The following is a 25,053-nucleotide window of genomic DNA, read 5'->3' as shown; positions in this document are numbered from 1 at the left end:
TATCAAGCCGGTTACCAGTGTGGGCAGCTGGAGCCCAGTCCTGCGGAGGCACTTTGCCTCTGGAACACTGCAGAATGTGCCTCCGAGTCAGCCCACTGCGGGGGTGAGAAAGCTGCCAAACTGACCCACCACTCCACCACCTCTTCATCCACCAGTGATCGCGGGCTGCTTCAGGGATGACTCTCCAGCACATCTGAGATGACCTGCACTCGGGCTGACCATGATCTTGTGGCCAGAAAAGAAGCCCTCGGGAGGAGAGCCTCAGTTTGCCGTATAGAGGTAGATGCTGAGGGAATTTGGGAAGGGCACCAAAGGCCCTGCTACACACACAGCGACTCTAAACACCTACGGATATGTCTCTGAAAGAAGAGAAAATGCAAAGGAGATACTCATTTTCTCATCTAACAAATGTTTGTGAAGTCCTCTTTATGCAGAGGAAGGTGGCCTCGCTGGGGTGTGAACACTTCTCTCCTGTTAGGAGCTCCACGGTAGCCAGCATGGAGGGGCAACTGTTTTTTATTTTTTTTTGATGTGGACCATTTTTAAAGTCTTTATTGAATTTGTTACAATATTGCTTTTGCTTTATGTTTTGGCCGCAAGGCATGTGGGATCCTAGCTCCCCGACCAGGGATCGAACCTGAACCCCCTGCACTGGAAGGCAAAGTCTTAACCCCTGGACTGCCAGGGAGGTCCCAGGAGGGGCAACTTTTAATCCTGATGTGACTTCTTGAGTTCACGGGTTGTCATACACACCGTTGACCTGAGAGTTAGGAAACGTGTGTCCTTGTCCCTGCTCTGCCCTTGACAAGCCATGTGACCTTGGAGGAGTTGTCTTGCCTCCCAGGACCTCAGTTTCTTCTAGTGTTAAATGAAGGAGCTGGCGTTAAATGTTCTGGGGGCCCTTCCTGCCTGAACTGCAGTAGCCAAGGATCCATGTGCAGAAGTGGGTGTGGTCACAGGGCTGTGCTGTGTGGGTCATTTGCTGTGAGCAGCCTCTGGTCTGGAGGCATTTCAGGTCAAGGGAAGTCTGACCCAGGAGAAATGTTGGAGCTAGAAACTTATTTTTATAATTAATAGCAGTGACACTTAAGGAAGCACCATGCCTTGTGCAAGCTCACCCAGCTAATTAGGTGGCAGAATTGGAGCCAGAACCTACTTTCCTATATCTCAATTGATGGATCTTTCTATTAATCCATGAACCATACTTCTTGTGTCAAACTATAAGGAATAAGCCTTCCTAGATGGTGGATTAATGGCTAAAGAAACACACTTGATCATGGAATTGAAAGACATCCTCATTTAAGGGCTTCACCCAAACCTCAGAGGCTATAAGCTCCTTAGAAAAACTCTCCTGCTGAACTGGTTCTATGTGCTACCCATAGTATTCTGAATCTCACCTGTAGGGATTGCTATCAAGTGGACAGGTAGACCGAACAAGTGGATTAAAAAGATCCAACCTTACCATGAGTGCTTGGGTCAGTAGATACCACCTGTGTTATTTAGCCTTAGTTGATCTATATTCAAGGTGGCAGGTTGGTAATAGTGATAGGCAAGGAAAGGGAACAGAATTGTGGAAAGAGGTGGGGGAATCCAGACTCTTTAGAATGTGAAACGAATTTAGATGTGAATTGAGAACGTAAAGATGTACCAGCACTGCTTCCTGTGTGAACACATATGTGTTCATTCATTGAACAACCGTCTAGGTGGTGACACCTTTGGCATCCCATAGGACTGAGTTTAGGTTGGTGATCACAGGGTGAATTACAGGTATTATGCAAATCACTGCCTATTTTCTGGCCTGATCTTTATATATTACATCCTGTCCCATCCTAGTAAAATGTTAAGCCTTGGAAAATCCAGCACAGTAAAAGTCCACTCTAGACTCTTGTGTGGTTCACGGACCACCTTCAGCAACATTACTTTGCGAGCTTGTTAGAAACACAAAATATCGGTCCTGACCCCAGACCTACTGCATCAGAATATCTGCATTTTAACAAGATCTCCAGGAGATATGTTAAAACTTGAGAAGCACTATTGCAGACGTGAAGTGCTGTTCAAAACAAGTGGGTACTTCCTTCAGTGGAACCACTGAAAAAACTCTCAGCCAAAAATAGACCACTTAAGGAGACCTTGCAAACAAGTGGAAAAACTGAATGTAATTCAAATAAACGATACAATGGCTTCATGTTTAGTGCTGTTGTGAGCTAATATTGAAACAATACTAAATCAAACACAGAGCTTTTGAGAAAAACCTGCTTTAGTTTTTTTTTTTTTTTTTTTTTCAGGTGTAAAGGTACGGGAAGATGTTATTTATAGTTATCCCTTAGTTCATTCCACAAAGGATAGATAGACATGCTGCTATGAAGTATAACAGTTATTAATGCAGAGAAAAACTCAGTACTGGTCAAGCGCTGCTGTGATGAAAGGTTTTTATTCCATACATGAAATAGAAGGTCTCAGAACCATCAAATTCCCACCTCATCTTTGAACCCACAGAGGTAACTGTCAATCTCAGTTCCAAAACATCCCTCAGCCTTTTTTTGTTGTTGTTTTATTTTTTTAAATACATCTTTTTTTTTTCAGGTTTTAAAACTTTTTATTTGCATATTAAAAATTGTGCATTCCAATAATTAAAATCATTTGAACAACAACAAAAAAAAATGGCACTCTGATTAAACTGCATTTTACAGCCCGCAGGACACCTTGGACCGGCTTGCTCTTTACTGTAGATTTCACTGTCGTCCCACCCAGCCTCCTTCACCAACATGCAAGTTCTTTTCCTTCCCTGCCAGTGAGACAGGCGGATGGGAGGCAGGCGCGGCCTTCGTTGTCAGTAGTTCTCCATTCTTTGATGTGAAAAAGGGCAGCACAGTCACTTAAACTTGATCCAACCTCTTTGCATCTTACAAAGTTAAACAGCTACAAGAAGTAAAATAAGAAGGCAACGCTCGTGCAATGTACAGTGCATATTGGCGGCGCACGCCTCATTACGACTCGCCTGCTTGCTTCTCCGGTTCAATCGTTTCTTGTGAAGGCAGTGGATTTTTCTCTTTCGTTTCTGTTTTCTTCAGTTTCGACTTATCGAATTTCTCAATCTCAGCCATATCGGGTTTGTCAGACATGGCTGCAGAGGAAGCGGAGCGAGTTACGAGCGAACAAGGTCCGACCTGCGCAGTGGTCGCCGCCGAGTGCCTCAAATACATCTTTATTGGAGTATAATTGTTTCACAAAGCTGTGTTAGTTTCTGTTGTACAACAAAGTGAATCAGCCATATGCATGCATATATCCCCATATTCCCTCCCTCTTGAGCCTCCCTCCCACCCTCCCTATCCCACCTCTCTAGGTCATGGCAAAGCACAGAGCTGATCTCCCTGTGCTATGCTGCTGCTTCCCACTAGCTATCTATTTTACATTTGGTAGTGTATATATGTCCATGCTACTCTCACTTCGCCTTTTTTAGTAGGGAATCTGAGATGTTTGTAAAGAATGGAGGTTAGGTCTGGCTTTTTGCTTTCTTTTTCAAAGACTCTGAAAGGAATCATTTACAAAACAAATTTCGACTAAATACACTTTGTTGGGAGAAGTGGTGATATTTCTAAAGAGAACAAACTTTTAAAAGCAACTTGAAAGATTTGAGAAGCATCCTTTCATTGGTAGGTTTCAACAGATTGATTACAAACTATTTTATAACCACGTGAAAGCAGGCAATTGCCTGTTGACTGCTAGGCTTGGACGTGGCACATGGTCACTTCTGCTGTGTTTCACTTGCGAGAGCAAGTTCTGTGGCCAATCCTATGTTCAAGGGATGGAAAACAGACTCTAACACTTGATGGAAGAAACTACTAAATCACATTGCATGGGAGGGAAATAATTGGGAGAAATTTCACAATCCAGTTACCACATCAGGATAGACTGATTGCTGTAGCAAACAACCCCCAAATCTCAGGATTTTAAAACAGTAGAGGTTTATTCCTTGCCTTTATTACCATCCAGTAAGGGTGGGCAGGGGAGTGGGGGAGGAGCTCTGTTCCACACAGTCACTCAGGAACCCAGGCTCCTTCTGTCTAGTTGCTGTGTCATTCAAGGCCACGGAGCCTTCCACCAAGAGTTCTGTTTCCAACCAGTAGATGAGGGAAGAGGTCAAATACGTAGAAGGAACATCTCCTACTCATCTCAACCTGGAGGTGTCATACATATCACTTCTTTCCCCTTTCTCATGGCCAGAACTGGGTCACGTGGCTGAATAGAACCACAAGGGAGGCTGGGAAATGTGGTCCAGCTGTGTTAGGAGCAAAAGGGAAGATGGTCTGTTGAACACCTGGCCAGACTCTGCTACAGCTACAGACTCTGTGACTGAAGAACATGTTCCAGAAGAGGCACCGGGACACATTTCAAAATGTTGACATGTGACCCTGTGTGGTGGACAAAGTTTAGAAAGACAAGGTCATAATTAGGAAGGGAAGACAGACCCAGGTCCCTGTGTAAATACCTGGGAGATCAGGGCAGGAGTCTGGGGAAGGGTTTGGAGAGACTTTGTACCGGGTGGGAGCTTTGGGGCAGTGGAACTTTAATAGGAGGAGACAGAAGTGAAGGGCATAGAAGAGCGTTGAGCCACATGGGGAGACTAGGTTTGTGTGCTTGTTTGACATTGTTGCCTCTAGTGGGGCCTAAAGTCGATGCCTTAACGTGGGTTGCCTCTGTTAGTGCTGGTTAGAATAATGTACCCCTTAGGGCTACATTAAAAAGTTATGCTCGGCGCCTCATTTGCACCTTCAAAATATGCGCATACATGTGCAGGCCAGAAAAGGCTGCGCTCAGAACATGCATTCTTACGTGAACTGCAGGTAATTGCACAAGCAAACAGGAAGTTGCGTAGGTATGCAGGCAGCTGCCCGCTGGAGAGCTGTGTGTTGGCACGGGCAGGCATGTGTCTTGTTCGTTTGTGTATGATTTTAAAGGATTCTGCAGAGGGGAGGGAGAGAAAGCAGGCCTCTGGGCATCTGCTTCTCCAGCTACAGCTGTCCTTTGTCCTTCTCAAGGTTTCCTTTCTGGGCAGGGCCAAGTTCAGGGCCTGTTTGTGGCTGTAGGAAAATGGTGCATTTTCAAGGTCTTTTTGGGAGCACTCATGCAGGGGGGTTTGGCCTGAAAGTTTGTGTCCCCCAGACATTAACGTGTTGGGACCCTCAAGCCCAGTGTGATGGTGTTAGAAGGTGGGGCCTTTGGGAGGTACTTAGGTCCTGAGGGTGGAGACCTCATGAATGGAATCAGTGCTCTTATAAAAGAGGTCCCGGAGAGCTCCCAGGCCTCTCCCACGAAGTGAGGACACAAGAGGAGTCTGTGACCTGAAAGAAGGCCCTCACCTGACCATGCTGGCACCCTGATCTTGGATTTGCAGCCTCCAGATCTGTGAGCAGTAAATTTCTGTTGTTCATAAGCCGCCTTGTCTGTGCTGTTTTGTTACAGCAGCTGGACGGGCTAAGACACAGGGTTTGCAGGTGGCCGTTTGGACGTGCATTAGTTCTGTGCTGGGAGTTTGTGGCTGTCTCTTTTGCTGACCGCTGAGCTGCTGAATAAACTCTTCCCTTGAAATTCTCTTTTCTGGGATCTCTGTGTCCTGGTTCTCCTCCTGATTCTGCTGGTCACTTTCCTTTATTTACTGTCCTCTTCCTTCTTTTGTCCCTCAGATGTTTCCTGTGAGTCTGTCCTTAAACATCTTCTAGCTTTCTGGACCAGCGCCGTCCAGCAGAACTCTCTGCAATGGTGGAAATGTTGTGTATCTACGCTGTCCAGTACCATAGCTGCTCACCATTGAACACCTGACATGTGGCTAGTGGGCCAGAGGAACTGAATTTTAGATTTTATTTAATTTAAACTTAAATAGCCATAGGTGGCTGGTGGCTGCTGTATGGTAGCCATAAGCTCTAGAACATTCTTTATGGGAAATAATGTCTACTATAGTGTCAAAACTATCCACCCATTATTACCTGTCTGAATCTCTTGCTATGCGCTTTCTGGACCTATTTTTACGACATCTCGACCTAGTTGGTTTGTGGTCTCGTCAAATGCAGTGTGCCTAATGTTTAACTCTTTATCTCTATCCACAAAACACATTTTCTCCTGGCCTTCTTCCTATCACTTTACGCTTGTTCATTTTTTAGAACCAGTTATGATCATACCGTGTCATTCATATATCATCATTGAGGTGGATCCAGGTTTTGGAAAACCTAAACTTATACAAATCTAGGGGATACTCCATAAGAAAAAGAATGCAACAGTGTGAATGCAAAATTAGATTCAGAGCATTGCAGGAGCCTGGGAAAGTGAGAGAGGTATCCCTGAAACTTAAGCCTTATTCCCTTTACTATAAACTGGCCCCAGTTTATCATTAGAATATTTTAGTTTCCGGGTTTGAATCTCAATTTGACCCTCTTCTTGCTGTACGAACTTGGCCACAGGGCTTAACTATGCTCAGATTCAGTGGGCTTACTGGGGATAACAATAATAATGCCTATTCAACTGGGTTGTTACAAAATTAAATAAGATAATATACGAAAAGACGAACATCTAGAAGGTATTCCCTGAAAATAATTGTATTCCCTTGTTCTCATTACATAGGGAATAGTACCAGCAATAATAATGGTAATAATAATAGCAGTTAATGTATCAGATGCTAGGTTCGAGCCTTACATAGAATATCTCACTTATTCCTACAAGGTACGTATTCTCCTGTCCCCATTTTACAGATATTCTCCTGTCCCCATTTTACTGAGGCCCAAAGAAGGTAAGCAATGTGTGCAGGTTCTCAGATGCTAGTTAGGAGGGGAGCTGGGATTTGAACCCAGGCAGCTGGACCTTGTGCTCTTAGTCTCAGTCCTTGAGCAGGGCATGTGGGATTCTTCACAACTTCCTTTGCATCAACATGCTAAGTTTCCTCCACATGTGTCTATGTTCTTGCTGGCCAGCCCACTAAACATTCCATGACTTGTGTGCATGCTTCTGTTTCTTTCCTCATGCTGTTTCTTTTCCCTGGAATGCCCTTCCCTCCTCCTCAATTTCCTGTGTGTTTCCATGTGCTGTATTCATGTCTTAATGTAATACCCTTTATTGCTCTCACTGTAAAGGAGCTGCTGAAAGGGTTTTATTTCCCTCCCCATCTAACACAATGTCCTTTGTAGAAGCTTCATGGTTGCTTATCTCATGAGCAACTGGGGTGTTGTTACCTCACAGGGGAGCTTTGAAAAATACAGAAGCCTGGGTCCCCCACCCCCAGGCCACATACATCGGAATGTTTGGGCTTGGGTTCAGATTCACTGACCTAAAGGATTATGTTTTTCCCTCTTTGAGCTGGTGACTAAAAAGCCAGGAACCAAGTGCTAGCTCAGCTCTGCAACGAGGCAAAACCTCGGGCTTCATTTCATCTCTTCCCCTGATTTTCCCTTCACCCTTTATTTTGAATCGTAAGTCACCTTGCTTTTTGGCATGCATTTTTGTAGGTCACCTAACTTAATTTTGCAATCACTAGAGGTACAAATAGAAATGGTGATGATGCTATTGATAACAGATTTACCCTGGAATGATCAGAATATTTCTTGACAGCAGCCTATTGGCAGACAGAAACAGATGGGTAGAAAACACAAGATAAAATAAAATTGAAGTTTTGAAGAAAAAAATTATCTTTAAATCCAGGGATGCCAATCACCCTAGAACGAATCCATAGCCATGGCCGTCTAAATGCACCTCTCATGTGACCATTGGTCTGGTGGCTTCTTCTTACTTGGACCCTTCTTTGACTCTACCTTTATTGAGGAGATGAAAACATCTGCCTGTTAAGAAAGGTATATTAAGTGAAATCTTGTAAAAATAAATTCCCTTGTTTATTTGAAACTACCGACATATATAACTATGCAGTGTCTAACTCCACCCCTCAATTCTCCTTATTTGGGGGACTTCCTGCTCAGGTGTACTGATGTATCCGGTAATGACCTCTGAGTGCACTGAGCATGGACACCGGGTACAGCTGCAGGATTTTCAGTTTCCCATCTGCTGGCCTCTGCCCTGACTCATCTGAAAGCCGGAGTAGGGGCTGTGGCTGTGAAATGGCTTTTTGTCGTCACGTTTTAGGTGCTTTGAAGGCCCCAAATGGCAAAACGGAGAGGAGTGGCCAGGGAAGAGGGCCTGGCGAGGTTCCCTTGGTCTCCAGTCGGCCTTCTGCCGCTGCAATGCCCGCTGATGGAGGGGGCCGAGGTCAGGCCCCTCAGGTGGGAGCTCCGGGCCTGGCAGTCTCGTGTGCCCAGCACCTCCTTAAAAGCTGATTATCAGGCTTGCCTCCTTTGTGAGCCAGCTCATTACCATTTCATTGTGTCCGGGTAATTCTCACCCTGCGCAATGAATATTGACTTCAGGCTTGCTTTTCTAGCCGAATTACAGGGGGCAGTGTGAGGGCCGCCCTGGCAGCCACTTGAATAGTCTCCAAGAAAAGCTGTTAGCTTGAGCATTTAGGGATAACAGAGACTGTCACAGGCTGCTACAGTGATTTATTAAAAGACAGGAGAACGGGAGAAAAGACACTTAGGTCTTGCACCAGCTGCCTGCTCGCTTTGCTTTCTTTCTTCCCCTGTCTCTCCCTTTCTCTCTGTCCTCCTTCTTTCTCTCTTTATTCTTCCTCCCTCCTTTCCTCTTTCCTTTCTCTCTTTTTCCTTTTTCTCTCTTCCTATCCCTCCTTGCCTCTCTCCCTTTCTTTCCCTGCCTTCTTTTCTCATTTTAAAAATGTGTTTTAGGGCGATGCTTGAGGGACTTCCTGCCTGTATTCTACGCCTGAACACATCGCCCCAGTAAAGATGGCGAGTCCCCAGGTTGATTATCTAAGGGTGATGAGACGGGAATGAGCGCTTGCAGATGTGCACGCGCACACATAGGCGCACGCATGCATGCGCACGTACGCAACACACCCACGGAAGCAACATGCGTACGTTTTGTGCGCACGCGCACGCATTGTAAGGCACGCAGCTGTCCTGGGACTAGGAACCCCTCCTCGGGAACGTAAGGCAGGTTGTCGCCTACTCGCCCCTTCCTCCCCCGTCCCACTCCAGTGGTCCTGACCTCGGGCTCCTCCCGTGCGTGGAGCAGCACCAGCTCCTGCACAGGCCACCTCCGCCTGTGGGCCTGGGTGTCTGTCCCTCAGGAGCGGGTGTCCTGTCCTCCCTGTGCTGATTCTCCTCACGCCTGTTCATCCACACTGGATCTATGGTGGCTCCTCCTGCCTCGGGTTGCTTGACAGATGCAAACGTGGCTGCCGGGAGGGCAAACCTTCCAGGTGAAGATCCAAGAAATTGCCTTGGATGATAATTTCTGCTGAGCCAACCCACCCAGGGACCACTGAGCAGGCTGTGTCGGGGGACATTGGCATCAGAAGGCAAAGGAGGGCCAGCTGGTGACCCTGGGCATGCTGGCCACTGGTGGGCCATCACGGGAGAGGGGGAATGGGGGCAGCTGTTCAAAATTAAGCCACAAGGACTTGGTTTTCAGGTCTTCTCTGAGGTGCAGGAGCATGGGCCTTATTTTCGTGGCTTCCAGTTTTCCACACATGCATTTTCTTGGAATCCACATTTAGTGTCTCTGCTTCGCTGTGGAGCTGATGTCTGAGACCCTTCCCCTCCCTTCTCCAGGTCCTTGTTTGCTCCATGTCCTCTGTGGAATTCCCCTCTCCTCCCCGGCTCCCCATCCCCCGCTTTCCCTGTGCTGTCCCCAAATGCCTTGGCCCTCTTATCTCCCCCCATGAGGCTCTAATTAGCCTCCTCTCAACCCCATAAATCAGCCGCCCCTCCTCCTCCGGTTTGCTTCCTTCTCAGAGGCAGCAGGCTCACCTTTCCCTTCCCAGATGACAAATCAGCCATTAATCTTGGCTTGAAAAACGTTTATTGGCCGACTTCCTTCAGTGGCTTCTGAACTGTTTGCAAATAAAGAGGAGGGATCTGGGGTGACCTCAACAGAGATAGGAACTCACAGGTGGATTTATTCTCAGGTTTGATTGTTTTTTTCTTTTCTTTTTTCATGAAAAGGGTAAATATATAACTCTGCCTCTCGGTGCTTGTAATTTCTTCGTTTTGAAAAGTTTTCGGATCTTCTGTTGGGCTGAAGTGCGTTTGTTTGTGTCGGTCAGTCTGGTTGGTTGCTGTGTTTGCATGGAGATAGGGTGACCTGCGGGAGTGAAGAAGGGAGTGGCTTGACTGGGTGCTCAGTGACTCGGAACGGTTCCAACAGGGCGCCACCATAATGTTCCATGGTCAACGGACAACGGCTGCAGAAGAGTAGCTAAAAGTTTAGGAATGGAGGTGTTTTGAACCTCTCCATCAGCCTGTGGTTTCCCCTGCCTGATCCCCAGGTGTTGAAGGGAACCACCTCCCTTCTTGGGCTCCAGGAGGTTGGATCATCTTATAGTCTAGACTCAGTCCCCGGGAAGAGGGATGAATTTATCAGCTGAGATGTTCATTAAGGATATAGGGAATAAAGCTGGAGAGCTCAGGGGAGGATAGGAAGGGTGTCTCCTGAGGGAGAATCTCTGCAAAGGGAAGAGCAAGCTGTCAAATGTCATGGGTTACAGGTGGGCTGTGGGTAAGATGTGGATGTTGGGTCCTTAAGGGTTCCACCTGTGCTTTACCCTAAGGAATCTGTGATGTGGGCATTTTGGGTGTTGGGCCAGGGCAGAGGGGTAGATATTTTCTTGTTCCTCAAGCCCCATGAAGTCTGTGCCTTTCAGAGAAGATTAATGGGGCTCCATGACCTCAAGGAAATGTATAATCTTAAAACTTGAAGCCCTTGGGACACGATCTATAAAGCGGTCCACACCAAAATAGGGATGTTGGAGTTTGTAATCTTGTTTATTGTCTGGTGACAGCACATTTGCCCCCTCTTCCCCCCATTCCAACAGTTACTTTAGACTGAGGATTACCCATTCAACTGATTAAAAAAAACAGGAGGCCACATGCATGCTATAAAATGTGTTCAACAACTCTATCTTTTCCTCCCCACACTCTTTGACCTTGTCAGAGAGATGGTGTCTCCCTTGTCATTGGAAAGTCCTTGAGGATGGGAGTGTTGTCATCTTCATCTTCATGTTACTGTCTCCTTCCCCAGGAGGGATCATCTGTTCTTTTTCCCATATATTTTAGTTGATGTATAAATTACTTGTCAGTGAAATGCACAGATCTTTGGTGTGGGTTCAGTCATTTTGGACAAATTCATACCCACATGTAACTCACAGAGCATTTCTGTTTCTCCAGAAAGTTCCTTTGGGCTCCTATGAGACAGTCCTCCTCCCCTTGCCAAGACCTGTTTTGGTATCTATCACTGTAGATTCATTTTGCCTGTTTTAGAACTTCATAACAGTTGGAATCATACAGTATAAATTCTTTTGTGTCCTTTACTCAACATACTGGTTTTGAGATTGACCCATCAATTGATGACTGCCATGGTTGGGGAGGTGACCTTGATCAATCCACAGAATTTTTACCCTTATGGACAGGGTCATTGCCTCTAGGGTCCAGGGGATGCTACTTTTATCCAGGCTAATTAACCTGCCAGTGCCCATTTTGAACAAGTGCCTGGAGAGGAAATCAACTGCCTGCCTCCTGTGTGCTGGGGGTGGGGGTGGGGTGCACTATTTTCTTCCTCGAGCATGGAAGGTACTTTCATTGGAATCACTTTTGCATATAACTTTAGGTCTCGTTGAAACAGTTCTATGACTGTTTGGAAGGCAGGGGTTCTTTGTTGAGATTTCTGTGGGCTGGCTAAGATACTTATCTTTTGTGCAGAATGTAGCTCCTGTATGACTTGCAAATGAGCCTAGCCTGTTGAAAATGAAGGGATGCCTTGACGGTGGTATTCTTGGTCCTGTCACAGGGCCTGGGGTGCAAGTCCAGACCTTGGAGAGTGTTCTAGACACGCTGTGCATATGTGTTTCGTCCCTTCCCTAATCCCAGGCAGCTTAGGTTTGCCTGGCCTCGGTAATAACGTCCAGCTAATTCTTAAGGGCGGGTGTTGTACCAGTCTAGCTGCTTAGGGCTGCACCCTGGGCAAGCCCAGAAAGTCACCTTAGTACTTACTTAATTTAGCTCCTTTGCCAGTGGTGCACTGTTAATGATTAATGTCTTGTCCTTCATAATTGAAGATAATCATACACCCCAGAGGTTTTATTTTAAGTTTACAGTTCCTTCTAGCCATGCTTATTGACTTGTGCAGTAAGTCTCTCATTTGGTTCTTAGATATCACAGAATTTTAGAGCGTTGAGTGCTTTGGGAGTCATTTTTAATAAAAGAAATGAAAATACATGTCAGAGAGCCTCACTGATATCTGAAAGTTACCACACTAATTAGTGTCAGTGGCTGGATGGCTGAGGTGGGAGGTGGGAGACCCCTGCCTTCTAGAACAACATATATATATATATATATATGTACTCTTTTATGTATACAAACAGAATCTTTGTGCAAATACGGAAGCCAAGAGGCTATATATTAAGATAATTGGATTACTAAGTTCCACTGATCATATGTGGCCACTACATCCTTTATAAATAGGTGACATTTGAAGCAGAGGGTTTTTTATCTCGGGTGCCTTGGTGAGGAGATAATTTAACATGTCTACATTGATAAAACTTCTGGTGTCAAGAAATTTGGGAATCAGCTGTAGTTCAGTTTCAACGTACTCTTTCTTGCTTTTGGCCTTCTGTATTGGATAAACCAAGCTCTGACTCCTTATCATTTCATCCTTAGGTAAAAGAGGAGGGCAGGTAACCTCATCCAGCCTCAGGGTCTCAGGAACCCCCCTGTTGATGCCTGTGAGAGCTGAACATGTGTGTCTGAGGCTTCAGAGGATGTGGCCTTCCGGGTTATGGATCTGCTGGCTATAGGAGAAGTCGACCTTGACTGTGAAATAGTTTAAAAAGCAGCTTTACCCAAGGGCCCAGGGCTAACGATTCTGAAGTGTTAACTAAAGTATCAGGGTAAACAATAGCAGGCTTTCCTAGTGTTTACTTAGCACTGTGATTTATAAAGGAATTGCATGGGGCTTCCATGCACACCACATTGCTGGCTTGTATCACCACCGTCCGTTTTGAAGCAACTTAAGTGATTTTGACCTTTTGTTTAGGTTGTGGGTCAGTGCAGAAAGGAAGTTTTCTATAAACCGCAGTGATGTTTGTCTCAGCTCAGAATGGGCATGTCTTTGATTAGAATTTCTTTCATATCCAGGAATGGCGTCAAAGGGCTGGATGGAAGTGTCAAACAGGAGGGGCACGCGTCTTACACTTGTCAGATGTTCACTTCTTACTATGTTTAATCAGAAGCATGGCAGACTATGTGAGATGTTTAACTATGGTTTCAATCACTCAAGCAAAGCATGTCCCATAAACACGTGCGCATTCTATCGCGCTTTCACAAGCAGCATTAGATGTCCTGGTCTTAACACCCAAGAGCTGCTGTGGAATTTCTCAAATGGAGAAATTTCCTCAAACTTCGCCAAACAAGATAATTTTGAACCCCTAACTGCACAGCCTTTTTCAAAGAGGCTGGAATTATGTTTAAGAAAAATTAGGCACAGGCTCTGCCGAGAGCTAATACGTGAAAACTGATATAAAATTAGCATTCTGAGTATGCTGGATATTATTATTATTACTCATTTCTCCAAATTCTTTTTGAGATGTGAGGGGGAACATGTACATGCATTTTATCAACCCAGGTTTGCTAACGGAGACCCTGAAGTTCAAGAGACTCGAACAATGTAGGTAACGTTACCCAATAACAGAACTGGGACTAAGTCCTAAGCGCCCCGGTTCTTGTTCCTGACTTCTCAGTTGGCCACGTGGCTCAGGGTGACACGCCAGCCTCAAAGGGTCTGTCAGTTCTTTTTCCTCTGAGCTGAACGGCAGCTCTCCTCTGAGCCCCTCCACTACCTTTCAGCCTTGTCAGCACACTCACCTCATCCTGTCACCACACGTGACCCCATTAGGTGCCACGTAACTGCCCTCGTGGCATTTCTCCTGCAATTCCCCATATTTCAGACTTTCCTTGACCCCTTCTCCCAACTAGGTTTAACCAATTCTGTGTCCTGTTTCCCCAGAACAAACCTAGACGCTTGATAAGTAAAAAGGAGGGTGACAATAGGACTTGTCATGGCGCCATGTATGTCTGAGACCTTCCTGGAGAGCAGAGACCTTTCTTCCATGCCTTGGTTCAAAGCAAGCCCATAGGCTTCATCCTAAAACATCCAGACTCTCTGGTATGGATAGTTGGTTCTGAATAGTGAATGAATGAATAAGTGAATGAATGAATGAATAATTCAAGTCCAGTGTGTTTATTCTAAAGGGGGAAATCAGGACTCAGAGAACTGGAATAGTCAGAGATCCCAGCAGCAGAGCAGAGACCAAAGCCAGATCTCCTAGAGGCTGCACTGACCTCTTTCAGGGTCAGTTTAGGTCCTGTTTGCACTAGGAAACTCTCCAAAGAAACTTCACCCTCTCTTTTTCAATCTCCTGCCTCCTTTTGACCCATTCCTCCCTTTACACATCTCACCACTTGATTCCACTGAACACAGCACTTTTGAGTGTTCCACTGTACATTATTCTCATCCAAGCTCAATGCAAAAAGGCTCTCTGAGTGAAACAAAAATGTCTTCCAGTTTTTAATACACATAAGTCCTACTTCCTGAGCAAGGAGGTAGACACCTGCCTTCTATTTTTGTTTGTATTTGCACAAGTCACAAATGTGCCACAGGCACGTAGTAGGTATTCAACAAAGATTTCTTGAATATAATTGAATTTCCTGGTAGCCGAACAACTAGACAGACTGGTGGATAGATATAAATTAGCAAAGCAGATTTAAACCACGTGTTGATCATTGAAAAGTCGTTTCATTTTTAGCCAAGATAAATGCTTTTTTAATGTGTAAAGAAATCTATAACTTTCTGTGCTTTGAATTAAAGCTCCTATTTCCCAGGTTTCCTGCCTGCTTCTGGCTGCTCTTAATGAGCTAATCTACCCCACCGAGGTGAGAGATTTCCTCTTGGGAAGGCATTTAGATGTGCTTCTCTCATATCCAGGGCCCCAGAGCGTTTCCTTACAGGGCTTTAAACACTCTGAACATATTTAAGAGAGAAGCCAAGAAACAAATCTGTTGTTTTAGCTTTATTCCTCGAGGCTCAGCAGCTCGGCTTTCCTCCTGCTTTGATCACACTCACTGGAGTGGCAGGGCTGGAGACTGTGGAGAAGGGCTGGGTCTCTTTAGGAAGCCCAGTTCAGGGGGACCCACCCAGCTCCACACAATGAAAATAAAGTTGTCAAGCCTTTGAGGTGGCTGTGAAGATTTATTCTTCCTGGGCAAATTGGTAAGACATTTGTATTTTTTAAAAACGCTTTGATGAGCTTGATAAGGAAGCCGTGGTTTGAATGTGGAAAAACATTCTAGAGCTTTTTCCACCACTGAACTGGGTTCTCAACATTCACTGTGAAGCTTGACCTGTGGAAATGAACTTTCCCTTCAAATTAATGATAAGACCATAAAGGACCATTTGGGGATTATGGAACACGTGCTTCCACTGTCTTGGACTCTAAGCCTCCACGAGGCAGGAGGTCTTAGAAGCCTTGTGCAGATCTTGACATCTTCACGTCTCCCAGGCCTCATTTGCCCACCACTCTTCTGATTGCTCTGTTTTCATTATTAGTTATGTCACTAATTATGGTTCTGTTACTTTGGTGACTTCTACCAGCTAAAGTATGCATATAATGGAAATAGTTTCTGTCCTTCCTAAGTTCAAGTGTTGTTTGTTTGGAAGAAGTGTTACACACTGTTCCCAGTATGTCTTGGTCACATTCAGGTCTCGAGGGATCTAGGAAAGGAAAGGAAACTGGTGTGAAATATCTTTCTCTGATATGCCAGAAAGCCTTTTTCGCCAGGAACATCTGCCAACATCCCTGAGATGGTGCTCTTAACCTCCTTCAGTTAGGCAGGCCATTATGAATGGCTCTTAAAAGGCTGTGAGCTCCAGACCAAAAAAAGCATGAGCATTTATCAACTGGCAGCAGCAGAAATTCTACAATCATTGGGGGATTTTCTTGGGAAAAATCAGAAAACTGTCTTTCTGTTATTGGGACAACCCTGTCTTGGGTTGAAGCTGGCAATGTGGCTCAGTGGAGAGCCCGTGGGTTTGTGACAGATGGAACCAGGTTTGAATTCCATGGTGGGTACTTACTTTCTGTGTCACCTTGGGTTTATTCTTAATTCTTCTTGCTCAATTAGCTCAACTGTAAAATCAGGGAATTGCATTTTGCTGATTGGAGCCACTCAGGTTGTAAGGATCACAGGCAGGTTCAGGTTACACTGCAGATCAGGGATTTTACTACAAGAGACACAGGCACTTAAGGAAATGTGGCAAGTGGTCACCATGCAGGAGAAGGCAGCCCCTTCATGAGAGGCCCGGCCATTTTCATGGCACGGTTTCTTCTTGTCTCCTCCTCTCTCTGTAAGTCTGTCTCCACTCTGCCTTCATGGCTTTTGGTTCTTTCTACCCTTTCTATCGCTCTCTCTCCTTGACCTTATGTTACATTCAAACTTCACCAACAGAGAGAATCCCACTGGATCAGGAGGTTACCACCAAATAAGGAGCCCTCTTGGTCAGAGTTCTCATGCAAGGCTTCCTCAAACCTGGCTAGGCCTAATGGATGGTTGCCTTTGGCACCGGATCCAATCCCTGAAACCATCTTCAGTGGCCTGGCCAACAAGGTCCCATGACATCAAACATGGCTACATTGTTCAGTGAGGGACAGTCCTTGATAATCTTCATTTGCTTCTCCAGATCAATTCTCCATTCTTCTTCACCCTGCTGTGTGCCCTGGGACTGTCCTCAGGACATAAAAAAGGGGGAACTCAATAACTTGAAGCTCCTATCAATATTCTACCATGTGTGTGTGGAAAAAGCTAACAATATTTTGTGGTTAGGAGACAAAGTCTCTGCACATGTCCCATCTAGTTTCTTCAATAACCTAAAAGTGGTCACTTGCAAGATAATGGAAACGATGTTCATAGTCTCACCAGTGGCACAATGTTGAATTATCTGTAGCAAATTCAGACAGATGGTAATGTGACAGGCTTTGTGGGATACTGTTACTTTTTGTTAATTTTAAAAAAAATTTATTGAAGTATAGTTGATGTACAGTGAGGTATTAGTTTCTGGTGTACAGCAAAGTGATTCAGTTATATATATATATATATATATATATATATATACTTGTTTGTATATATATATTTGTTTTCTATGTCTGTGAGTCTTTCTGTTTTGTAGATAAGTTCATTTGTATCATATTTTAGATTCCACATATAAGTGATATCATATGATCTTTGTCTTTTTCTGACTTACTTCACTTAGTATGATAATCTCTAGGTCCATCCATGTTGCTGCAAATGGAATTATTTCATTCTTTTTGGTGGCTGAGTAGTATTCCCTTGTGTATATCTACCACATCTTTATCCATTCATCTGTTGATAGACATTTAGTTTGCTTCCATGTCTTGGGAGCAAGAAGCACTTTGTATTGTAAATAGTGCTGCTGTGAACACTGGGGTGCATATATCTTTTTGAATAAGAGTTTTCTCCTGGTGTATGCCCAGGAGAGGGATTGCTGGATCATATGGCAACTCATTTTTAGTTTTTTAAGGAACCTCCATTCTGTTTTCTATAGTGGTTGCACCAATTTACATTCCTTTGTGGGATATTATTTAAAGACATGATATACGGCACCTGTTGTTAGTACCGTATTAAAACAACATAACAGAGTGGGCCTGAGCCGAGCTAAGAGGAGGGCAGGAGTGGTAACTCAAAGTGGGAAGAAATAAGGAATGAGGTGGCTTTTGTTGGATTGCTGCTGCTGTTCCTTTGCAATAAAAAGTTCTGGGCAACCAAGAGTATATGACCGAGTATCAGGAAAGAGGTCACATTTATAGCTAATTAGAAAAAATCCCGAAATGTTGGACATCAAGGATGCTCAGATGCACCATAGCTCAGGTGTCTTCTGTACAGATAAGTCAACTGAAGCCCAGGTCAGGAGGACAGATGTGTGGTCCATGCATGGCTATTCCTTCTCCCATGTCCTTTGATGGTCTAGGCAGGTACTACCTAGAAACCCATCTGCCATCCCCTGGATGTTGTCTGTTACTCTCAGACCCAAGGTTTAGTGATTATAGCTCTCGGGAGTGATAGAGCAGAACAGTTCTGATTTTGCATTTTAAATCTTGAGTTTTCAAGTTTCACAGTTATACAGATTAGCTGAAATATATCTTTTTTATGATATGTATAACTCATAGTAAGCTGCAGGCATGAGGGGGAGGGGATTGGAGGCCGACATGTACATGCAGCATTTGTCATCCAGCCTGAAAGTTACCCAGGCTTATGATTTCTTTCTTTTTTTCTTTCCTTTGGTCTACTTACCCATCAATTTCAACCACCTCCTTGAGGCCAGTTAGAGGAAACTCAAGTCAATCTCTTTTTCTCCTTGCTTGGCTAAAGTGTCTGGTTGGCTCAGAGTTTCCAGGCGATCTGCTGCCAGTTTTGGTTATTCACTGTCATTTATCCATGGCTCTGGTGAAAGACAGCAGTGGATTTTAACAAACAACGCTGCCTGTTTACTCACGTTACACATCATTCAGCCATTTGAAAGGACCACGAAGGTTTACGAAAGACGCCTCTTTAGGTTTTCTGTTTTTTTGGTGTTTTTCCTCTCAGTGACCTATGGGGTTGAACCATGTGAACCTGCTAATATTCATCTGTTTTTAAACTACAAGAATGGCAGTTTCATTTGGTTCGGTCTAAAACTTATCACTGACACCTTCACACTCTTGTAGAGAAATCCCTGAAAATATGTCCACAAATGGTAGATATTAGTAGTAAACAAGATTGTTTTTGTCTGAGAGCAATTATGTGACATACAGTAATGATCGAAGATATCTGTGGTCACTTGGTCAGTGTCTGATGAAGAGAAGGCAATCCCACCAAGCTCAGCAGCCTGTTTCATACCTCTCGAAGGTTATAAGACCCAGGCAGAGCAGATGCACCGAACAACTTTCACACTACCCTTGCCAGTTAATGTGTGTGATGCTCATGGAACCAGGAGATTATCTTCTCTCTTCTATAAGTTACCACCCTATATAGTAAATATTGGAAATATGGGCCCCAAAGACTTAAACATTTAACCTAAGTTGATGTTGGCCAGATTCTCTATGGAGCCTCTGATAATAATGAGAAAAATAAGACAGGTGGGCTTCCCTGGTGGCGCAGTGGTTGAGAGTCCGCCTGCCGATGCAGGGGACACGGGTTCGTGTCCCGGTCCGGGAAGATCCCACATGCCGCGGAGCAGCTGGGCCCGTGAGCCATGGCCGCTGAGCCTGCGCGTCTGGAGCCTGTGCTCCGCAATGGGAGAGGCCACAACAGTGAGAGGCCCGCGTAACGCAAAAAAAAAAAAAAGAAAAGACAGGTATGAGGAGCATTCAGGAGTCTCAGTCTGCCTGTGGGCTACCTAAGCCTTGTCAAAGGATTTTGTTTGGAATTTTATTTCACTGAGTTGTCTGAAATCTGCCAGTTGTGTGCCTTCCCGTTATGTGCTCAGACTCTGTGAAGGTGGTTGCCATTTGGCTCTTAATTTATAGGTTTCATAGATAGCAATAGTATAGTAGTTAGGAACTTGGGCTCTGGCCTCTGGAATTACAGGAACAAGGTGCTCAACCCAGCTTTACTACCTCTAGGGGTGTGTATGAGCAGTTTCCTTTATCCTTCTTAGCCTCAGTTTTCCCCAACTATACGATGGTCGTAATAAACCGAACATACTTTGTTGTTAGCTAATGCATGTAAAGTGCTTCATGAGGGATACCTAATCCTCAAAAAAGTTAAGTATTATTGATCGTTGTTGTAGTAGCCGCTATTGTTATGATGTTTTCGCAACACTGTTTGCAAAGTTGGGTGCAGTCATGTCCTGCCCAGATCCCTTTTGCCTGCCGGGTGCTCCTGTGCCAGCTTCTGCCAACCGCTTGAACCTCTGACCATCAGGAGGTTTCCTCTGTGCACTTGGAGCTGCCTCACCCACACCGAGAGCCATGCGGGCCTGGGGGTTTACGTTCCCTGCCAGCCCCAGCCTGACTGTCTGTAGCCAAGACTGACTGGGGTGGGACTAGGAAAGCGCAGCTCCTTCACCTTAATGCAGGACAGACTGTGAGCTATAAGTAGTATGCTCTAGAGCTCCATGGGACCAGGCAGAGGCTGGGAATTTGTGGGACACTTCAACGTTGCTCAGCTTCTTCCCCTTTTCTGCCCAGTGACCCCCTCCCCATTTCTCTTGACAGCACTTCCTTAAATAGATCACCAGTACAGGAATCCTTGCTTCAGCCAACTGCGGAGAGTACTGTGTGTCATCTACACAAAACCTTCGATGTAGCGTTCCCATTTTACAGATGTGGAAATGGAGGCTCAGAGAGGCCACGTGACTTCCTGAAGTTCACTCGCTAGTAGATAACAGCACCTGGACTCCCACCTCCAGATGCTCTGTCCTTTCAGGCGCATCTGTTTCCAAGTCACTTACCTCTATTTCCCCCAGTTATTCTTAAAAACAAGAGAAAGGCTAGAGTGAATGATCTTCGGAGGCCTTTGGGATTGAGGTGGCAGAGAAAAACTTGAACTAGGTTAAAGAAAAGGGTTGTGAATCTTATCACAAAGCCTGGATCCTGTTGCTTTTGAAACCACATGGTGAGAGAGATTCTCTGATAGCAGCAAGAAGGGCCTGGGAGGGGACCTGAGGGCTATTGTATTTCTGTGTGCTGTGTACACTGCAGCCTGCTTGATGCTGGCTTCAGCTTGCTTCGTGCTTAAACCGCTTATTAAAGTCTAGACGCAACATAAAAGCACGTAAATTGGTTCCAGCCATCTCTAGTAAAAACTTCAACTGGAGCTGGGAAGTGATTGGAGCATCTCTCGGTGTAATTAAAATTGACTCTTAAAGTTTCTTTAGCTTAATTGGTAACACTTTCTTTGGAAGTTGGTGAAAGCGTCTTGCTGGGAAGGTTAAATGCATTTCTGTGTATAGATCAGAATTCAAATATAGTTTTATGGACACATTTACAGTTATGTTCTACCCGGGTGGTCTTTTTTTCCTGTATCTTTTCTATTTAAGATTTATGCTGTCATTCACCGCAGTCTAAATGTGTTTTGATAAAAGGAAAAAAATGAACCGTCGCTGACGCATTTCAAACAGAGTTGGTAATATTTTGAAGCTTTCGGTAAATGGAATGGCAGTTTGGCTTAGCCCGAGCTCCTTTCCCTCAAGCCCTTCACGTTGGAGTCTAGTGCTTGAACTTTGTTTGTTATCCAGAAATTGCAAGTAGCTACTACTATTCAGCTGGGTCCAAAGGTAGGAAGCTGGGTACTTTCTAAGATGGTCGTGTCCTTACTGTGGTCAAATGCATTTGACCCCATTATTTGAGACCACGAATGTTTATACACGTGAATGTGTTTATATGCACTGGGACTTTTCTCCCTCAGTTTTGCTTCTTCAGGGATCTGTCAGTGTAATAGGTTCTGATAGTCAAGAAGCCCATGCATTAAAATTTTTGGAGCGTGATCAGGGATGAAGATCCTAATGCCCTGAACCATCCTTAATTCAGAGTTGGGGGAAGACCTGCTGGATTTTACATTCGTGAGCATTTACTCCCCCACGATTCCCAGGGCCACGACTTGATTCTTGCCTTGGCATCGATTTCTGCCCATGCCTGTGGAGCAGAGGGGCCAGCCATCTTCAAATCAACCTCAGCATTGTCTCTTCATATGTGTATGGGGGGCAGAAACAACACATTGTTTTGCATGCACTTCAGATGTGTATGGGGTTTGCAAACAGTGTTGTTATGAGAATCATAGTGGAAATAAAAACTGCTCTGGTCCTCGGATCTAAGTGCAACAACTGTTCGTATTTCTGTGTTTTTCCTAGTACTTGTCTGCAGGTAGGTATATTTTTATGTGGTTTTTGTCTTCACCATATAGATACAATTTTTAACCAATAATCTGTTTTTTGAAATAAATAATAAAAGTTACATTTTCCCATTAGGTATATAATTGTAGAACATTTTAAAATATAGAAAAGTGTGGTACCATTATTCAAAGAAAATGCCTGTTAACATTTTAGTGTTTATTTCTTCAAATTTTATGCATGCATTGCTATTCTTTCTACATAATTTGATTACATTGCATGTATAATTTTGTTTTCTGATTTTTTATTTCATATGATGTTAAGTATAATATTGTAAATCTTTGATAAATATCAGTTAAATTGTTATGTAATATAGAGAATTAACAGGCTGTAATTTGCTTTAGCATTCTTTTATTAGAAGATAATGTTCCCTATTTTTTTTGCTATTATAATGCTGCAAATGGGTATGAGAATCATAAATTCAGGGTTTTTTTTTCTGTGTCCAGGATTATTTTCTTATTATAGATTCCCAAGGATGAAATTTTGTGATCAGAGGTGATAAAAAGATTTCAGACTCTTGATAATATTGTCAATGGCTTTCCAAAACAGCATTCAATTTACAGTCTCACTAGTGACATATAGACTACCACTCTTGGTTATGGTTATTTTCTTTTTAAAAAAATTTATTTATTCATTCATTCATTTATTTTTTGACTGCATTGGGTCTTCGTTGCTGTGCGTGGGCTTTCTCTAGTTGCGGCGAGTGGGGGCTACTCTTCGTTGTGGTGCGTGGGCTTCTCACTGCAGTGGCTTCTCTTGTTGCGGAGCACGGGCTCTAGGTGTGTGGGTTTCAGTAGCTGTGGTGCATGGGCTCAGTAGTTGTGGCTCACAGGCTCTAGAGCACAGGCTCAGTAGTTGTGGTACATGGGCTTAGCTGCTCCGTGGCATGTGGGATCTTCCTGGACCAGGGCTTGAACCCATGTCCCCTGCATTGGCAGGTGGATTCCTAACCACTGTGCCACCAGAGAAATCCCTTGGTTATGGTTATTTTCATAGAAAAATGGCATCTTGTTTAATTTGCATATCTTTGACTAACACAGTTGTCTAGTTCCCCCTGTTACCCAACTCTGACTCTTCTCAAGTAAATCATCTGTTTTCATCCTTTGCTCACATAGCTGGGGAATCTTTGTGCTTTAAAAAATATTGATCTGTGTTATATGTGTTATAGATGTTAAATTTATCTTGATCTTTGTACTGCAATTTTTGGAAAAGTAATGTTTGCTTTGCTTTGTGGGTTAGATACCATTTCTACTTATTTGTGGCAACTCTAGGTATTCCAGAAGCGCAGTGGTGGTGTCTTGAGCTGACATTACCTCTGCTTTTCAGGGAGACAGACATGCTTCTCTGCGTGGCTTCCACATTCCGGGTGTCAAGCAGGAGGTCCTCACATCACTTCTTTGCATATGGAAATCCTATTTGCCTTTGAAGGCCCAAGTCACACATCATCTTTTCTTCCCATTTCCTGGTCGTCTTCTTCCATTGCTGTTTCCTGTTTAATAGCCCTGATACTTTGTACTTGATTAGAGAGAGGACCCTTCTCAGGATGTAGAGAATTTTGGGGGTAGGGGGAATTTTCAAGTAGGTTTTCTTTTCTTATAGAGCCATGTAGTGTAGCTATTGAGGTCCATCTGAAGATGGGCAGAAAAATATGTAGATGGGATAAAGGGATGTGACGCTCAAGGAAGAGTGAAAGGCATGGTTTGTTGTGTTTTCTTAGCCTCCTGCAGATGGTTGAGGGTGTGTGTGTGTGTGTGTGTGTGCATGTGTGTGTCTGTGTGTCTATCTGTCTGTCTGTGTGTGTATGTACATGCATTAGCCTAGAGTCTGCTGAAAAGCAGAGCCTGAAGCAAGGATTTGTGTGCAGATAGGTTATTTTGGGAAATGATCCCAGGGAGCGGGAATGGGAGACTGGGGAGAGTGACAAAAGGAGGGAGAAAGCCAGTATCATGGCACATTATTGAGCTGGTTTTTGCTGTGGACAACTGGGGCTCAGTCCAGACCCACCAGAAGCCATGTAGGATTGTCTTCTGAGGAGAAGAGATTATCTATCCACTGGTTTCCATCCCTCATTGTCAAGAATGCCTCATGGGTTGTTAATTCCCTCACACTTCAGGCTTGCACTTGTGTCAGAATGGATGGTTGGATTCCTGCTGGCATCCCTCGGGGCTGTGGTGGAGAAAGCCCCAGGACAGAAAGTGAGAGGTACGCAATGCAGTTGAGGTGTGATGTCAGGTTCCGTCACGTGCACGTGGTTGCTGCAGCAGTGCTCTAGTGAAACGGTAGAGAGACTGTAGGTAAGGCACAAGGGGGTCAGATACAGTGTGTGTTGTAATTTCATACACGCTTTTTTTAAAATTTAGTCTGTTGACTTGGCATCTGAGTAGAGGCAGCATCCATTTACTCTAATCCTGAGTTTTTCTTTTTGACCCCACACCCTTACTTTCTTTCATCAGAGTTACCCCCCCCCCCATTCCCTTCTCCCACCTCCTGTGTTCTCCAGGACTGACTGAATAGGACATTGCATTTCCCCTACCAAAGTGATTGGCTCGGGGTGGGTATGTGATACAGTCAGAGTCAAGGAGACCCAGTCACGGCTTTTCTGGGACTGTTGGGGAGTGATTTCCTTCTCTTTTCCACTGGAAGGATGTAAGACTGTACCACTCAGAACTCGAGAAAGAAACAGACAGTGGAAAGCAGGGCCAAGATCCAAGGAGAAACCAGGTCCGGATGGGGTGGCATTGTTTGAATTCTTGGATTCAGCCACCCATGGATTGTTTCAGTTACGTTAGCCAGTTAAATACCTGTTTTTGCTGAAGCCAGTTTCACTTGGGGTTTCTGTCACTTGCAACCAAAAGAAACCAATAGATACTTTGAGTTTACTCCCACTTAAGGTGAATCTTACCTTTTTACTTTATTCATGTATTTATTTATTCATTCGAGTAATATTTATGGAGTGTCTCTGGTACTATGAAAAAGCTCAGTTTCCAGTTGCATGGAGAAAAAAGG

At 44.4% G+C, this 25,053-nt stretch overlaps 1 pseudogene across 1 annotated transcript; it reads right to left on the bottom strand.

The window, feature by feature from the left end:
- Positions 1-2,570: 2,570 nt before the first annotated feature.
- LOC112393290 (thymosin beta-4 pseudogene) lies at positions 2,571-3,187 on the bottom strand (annotated as a pseudogene). The gene has a single exon (XR_003001877.1). The product of XR_003001877.1 is annotated as a thymosin beta-4 pseudogene (transcript).
- Positions 3,188-25,053: the final 21,866 nt, after the last annotated feature.

The sequence above is a fragment of the Neophocaena asiaeorientalis genome, unplaced genomic scaffold (assembly GCF_003031525.2).
Source record: "Neophocaena asiaeorientalis asiaeorientalis breed wild unplaced genomic scaffold, Neophocaena_asiaeorientalis_V1.1 scaffold64, whole genome shotgun sequence".
Taxonomy (NCBI): domain Eukaryota; kingdom Metazoa; phylum Chordata; class Mammalia; order Artiodactyla; family Phocoenidae; genus Neophocaena; species Neophocaena asiaeorientalis.
This window is presented reverse-complemented; position numbering and strand designations above follow the sequence as displayed.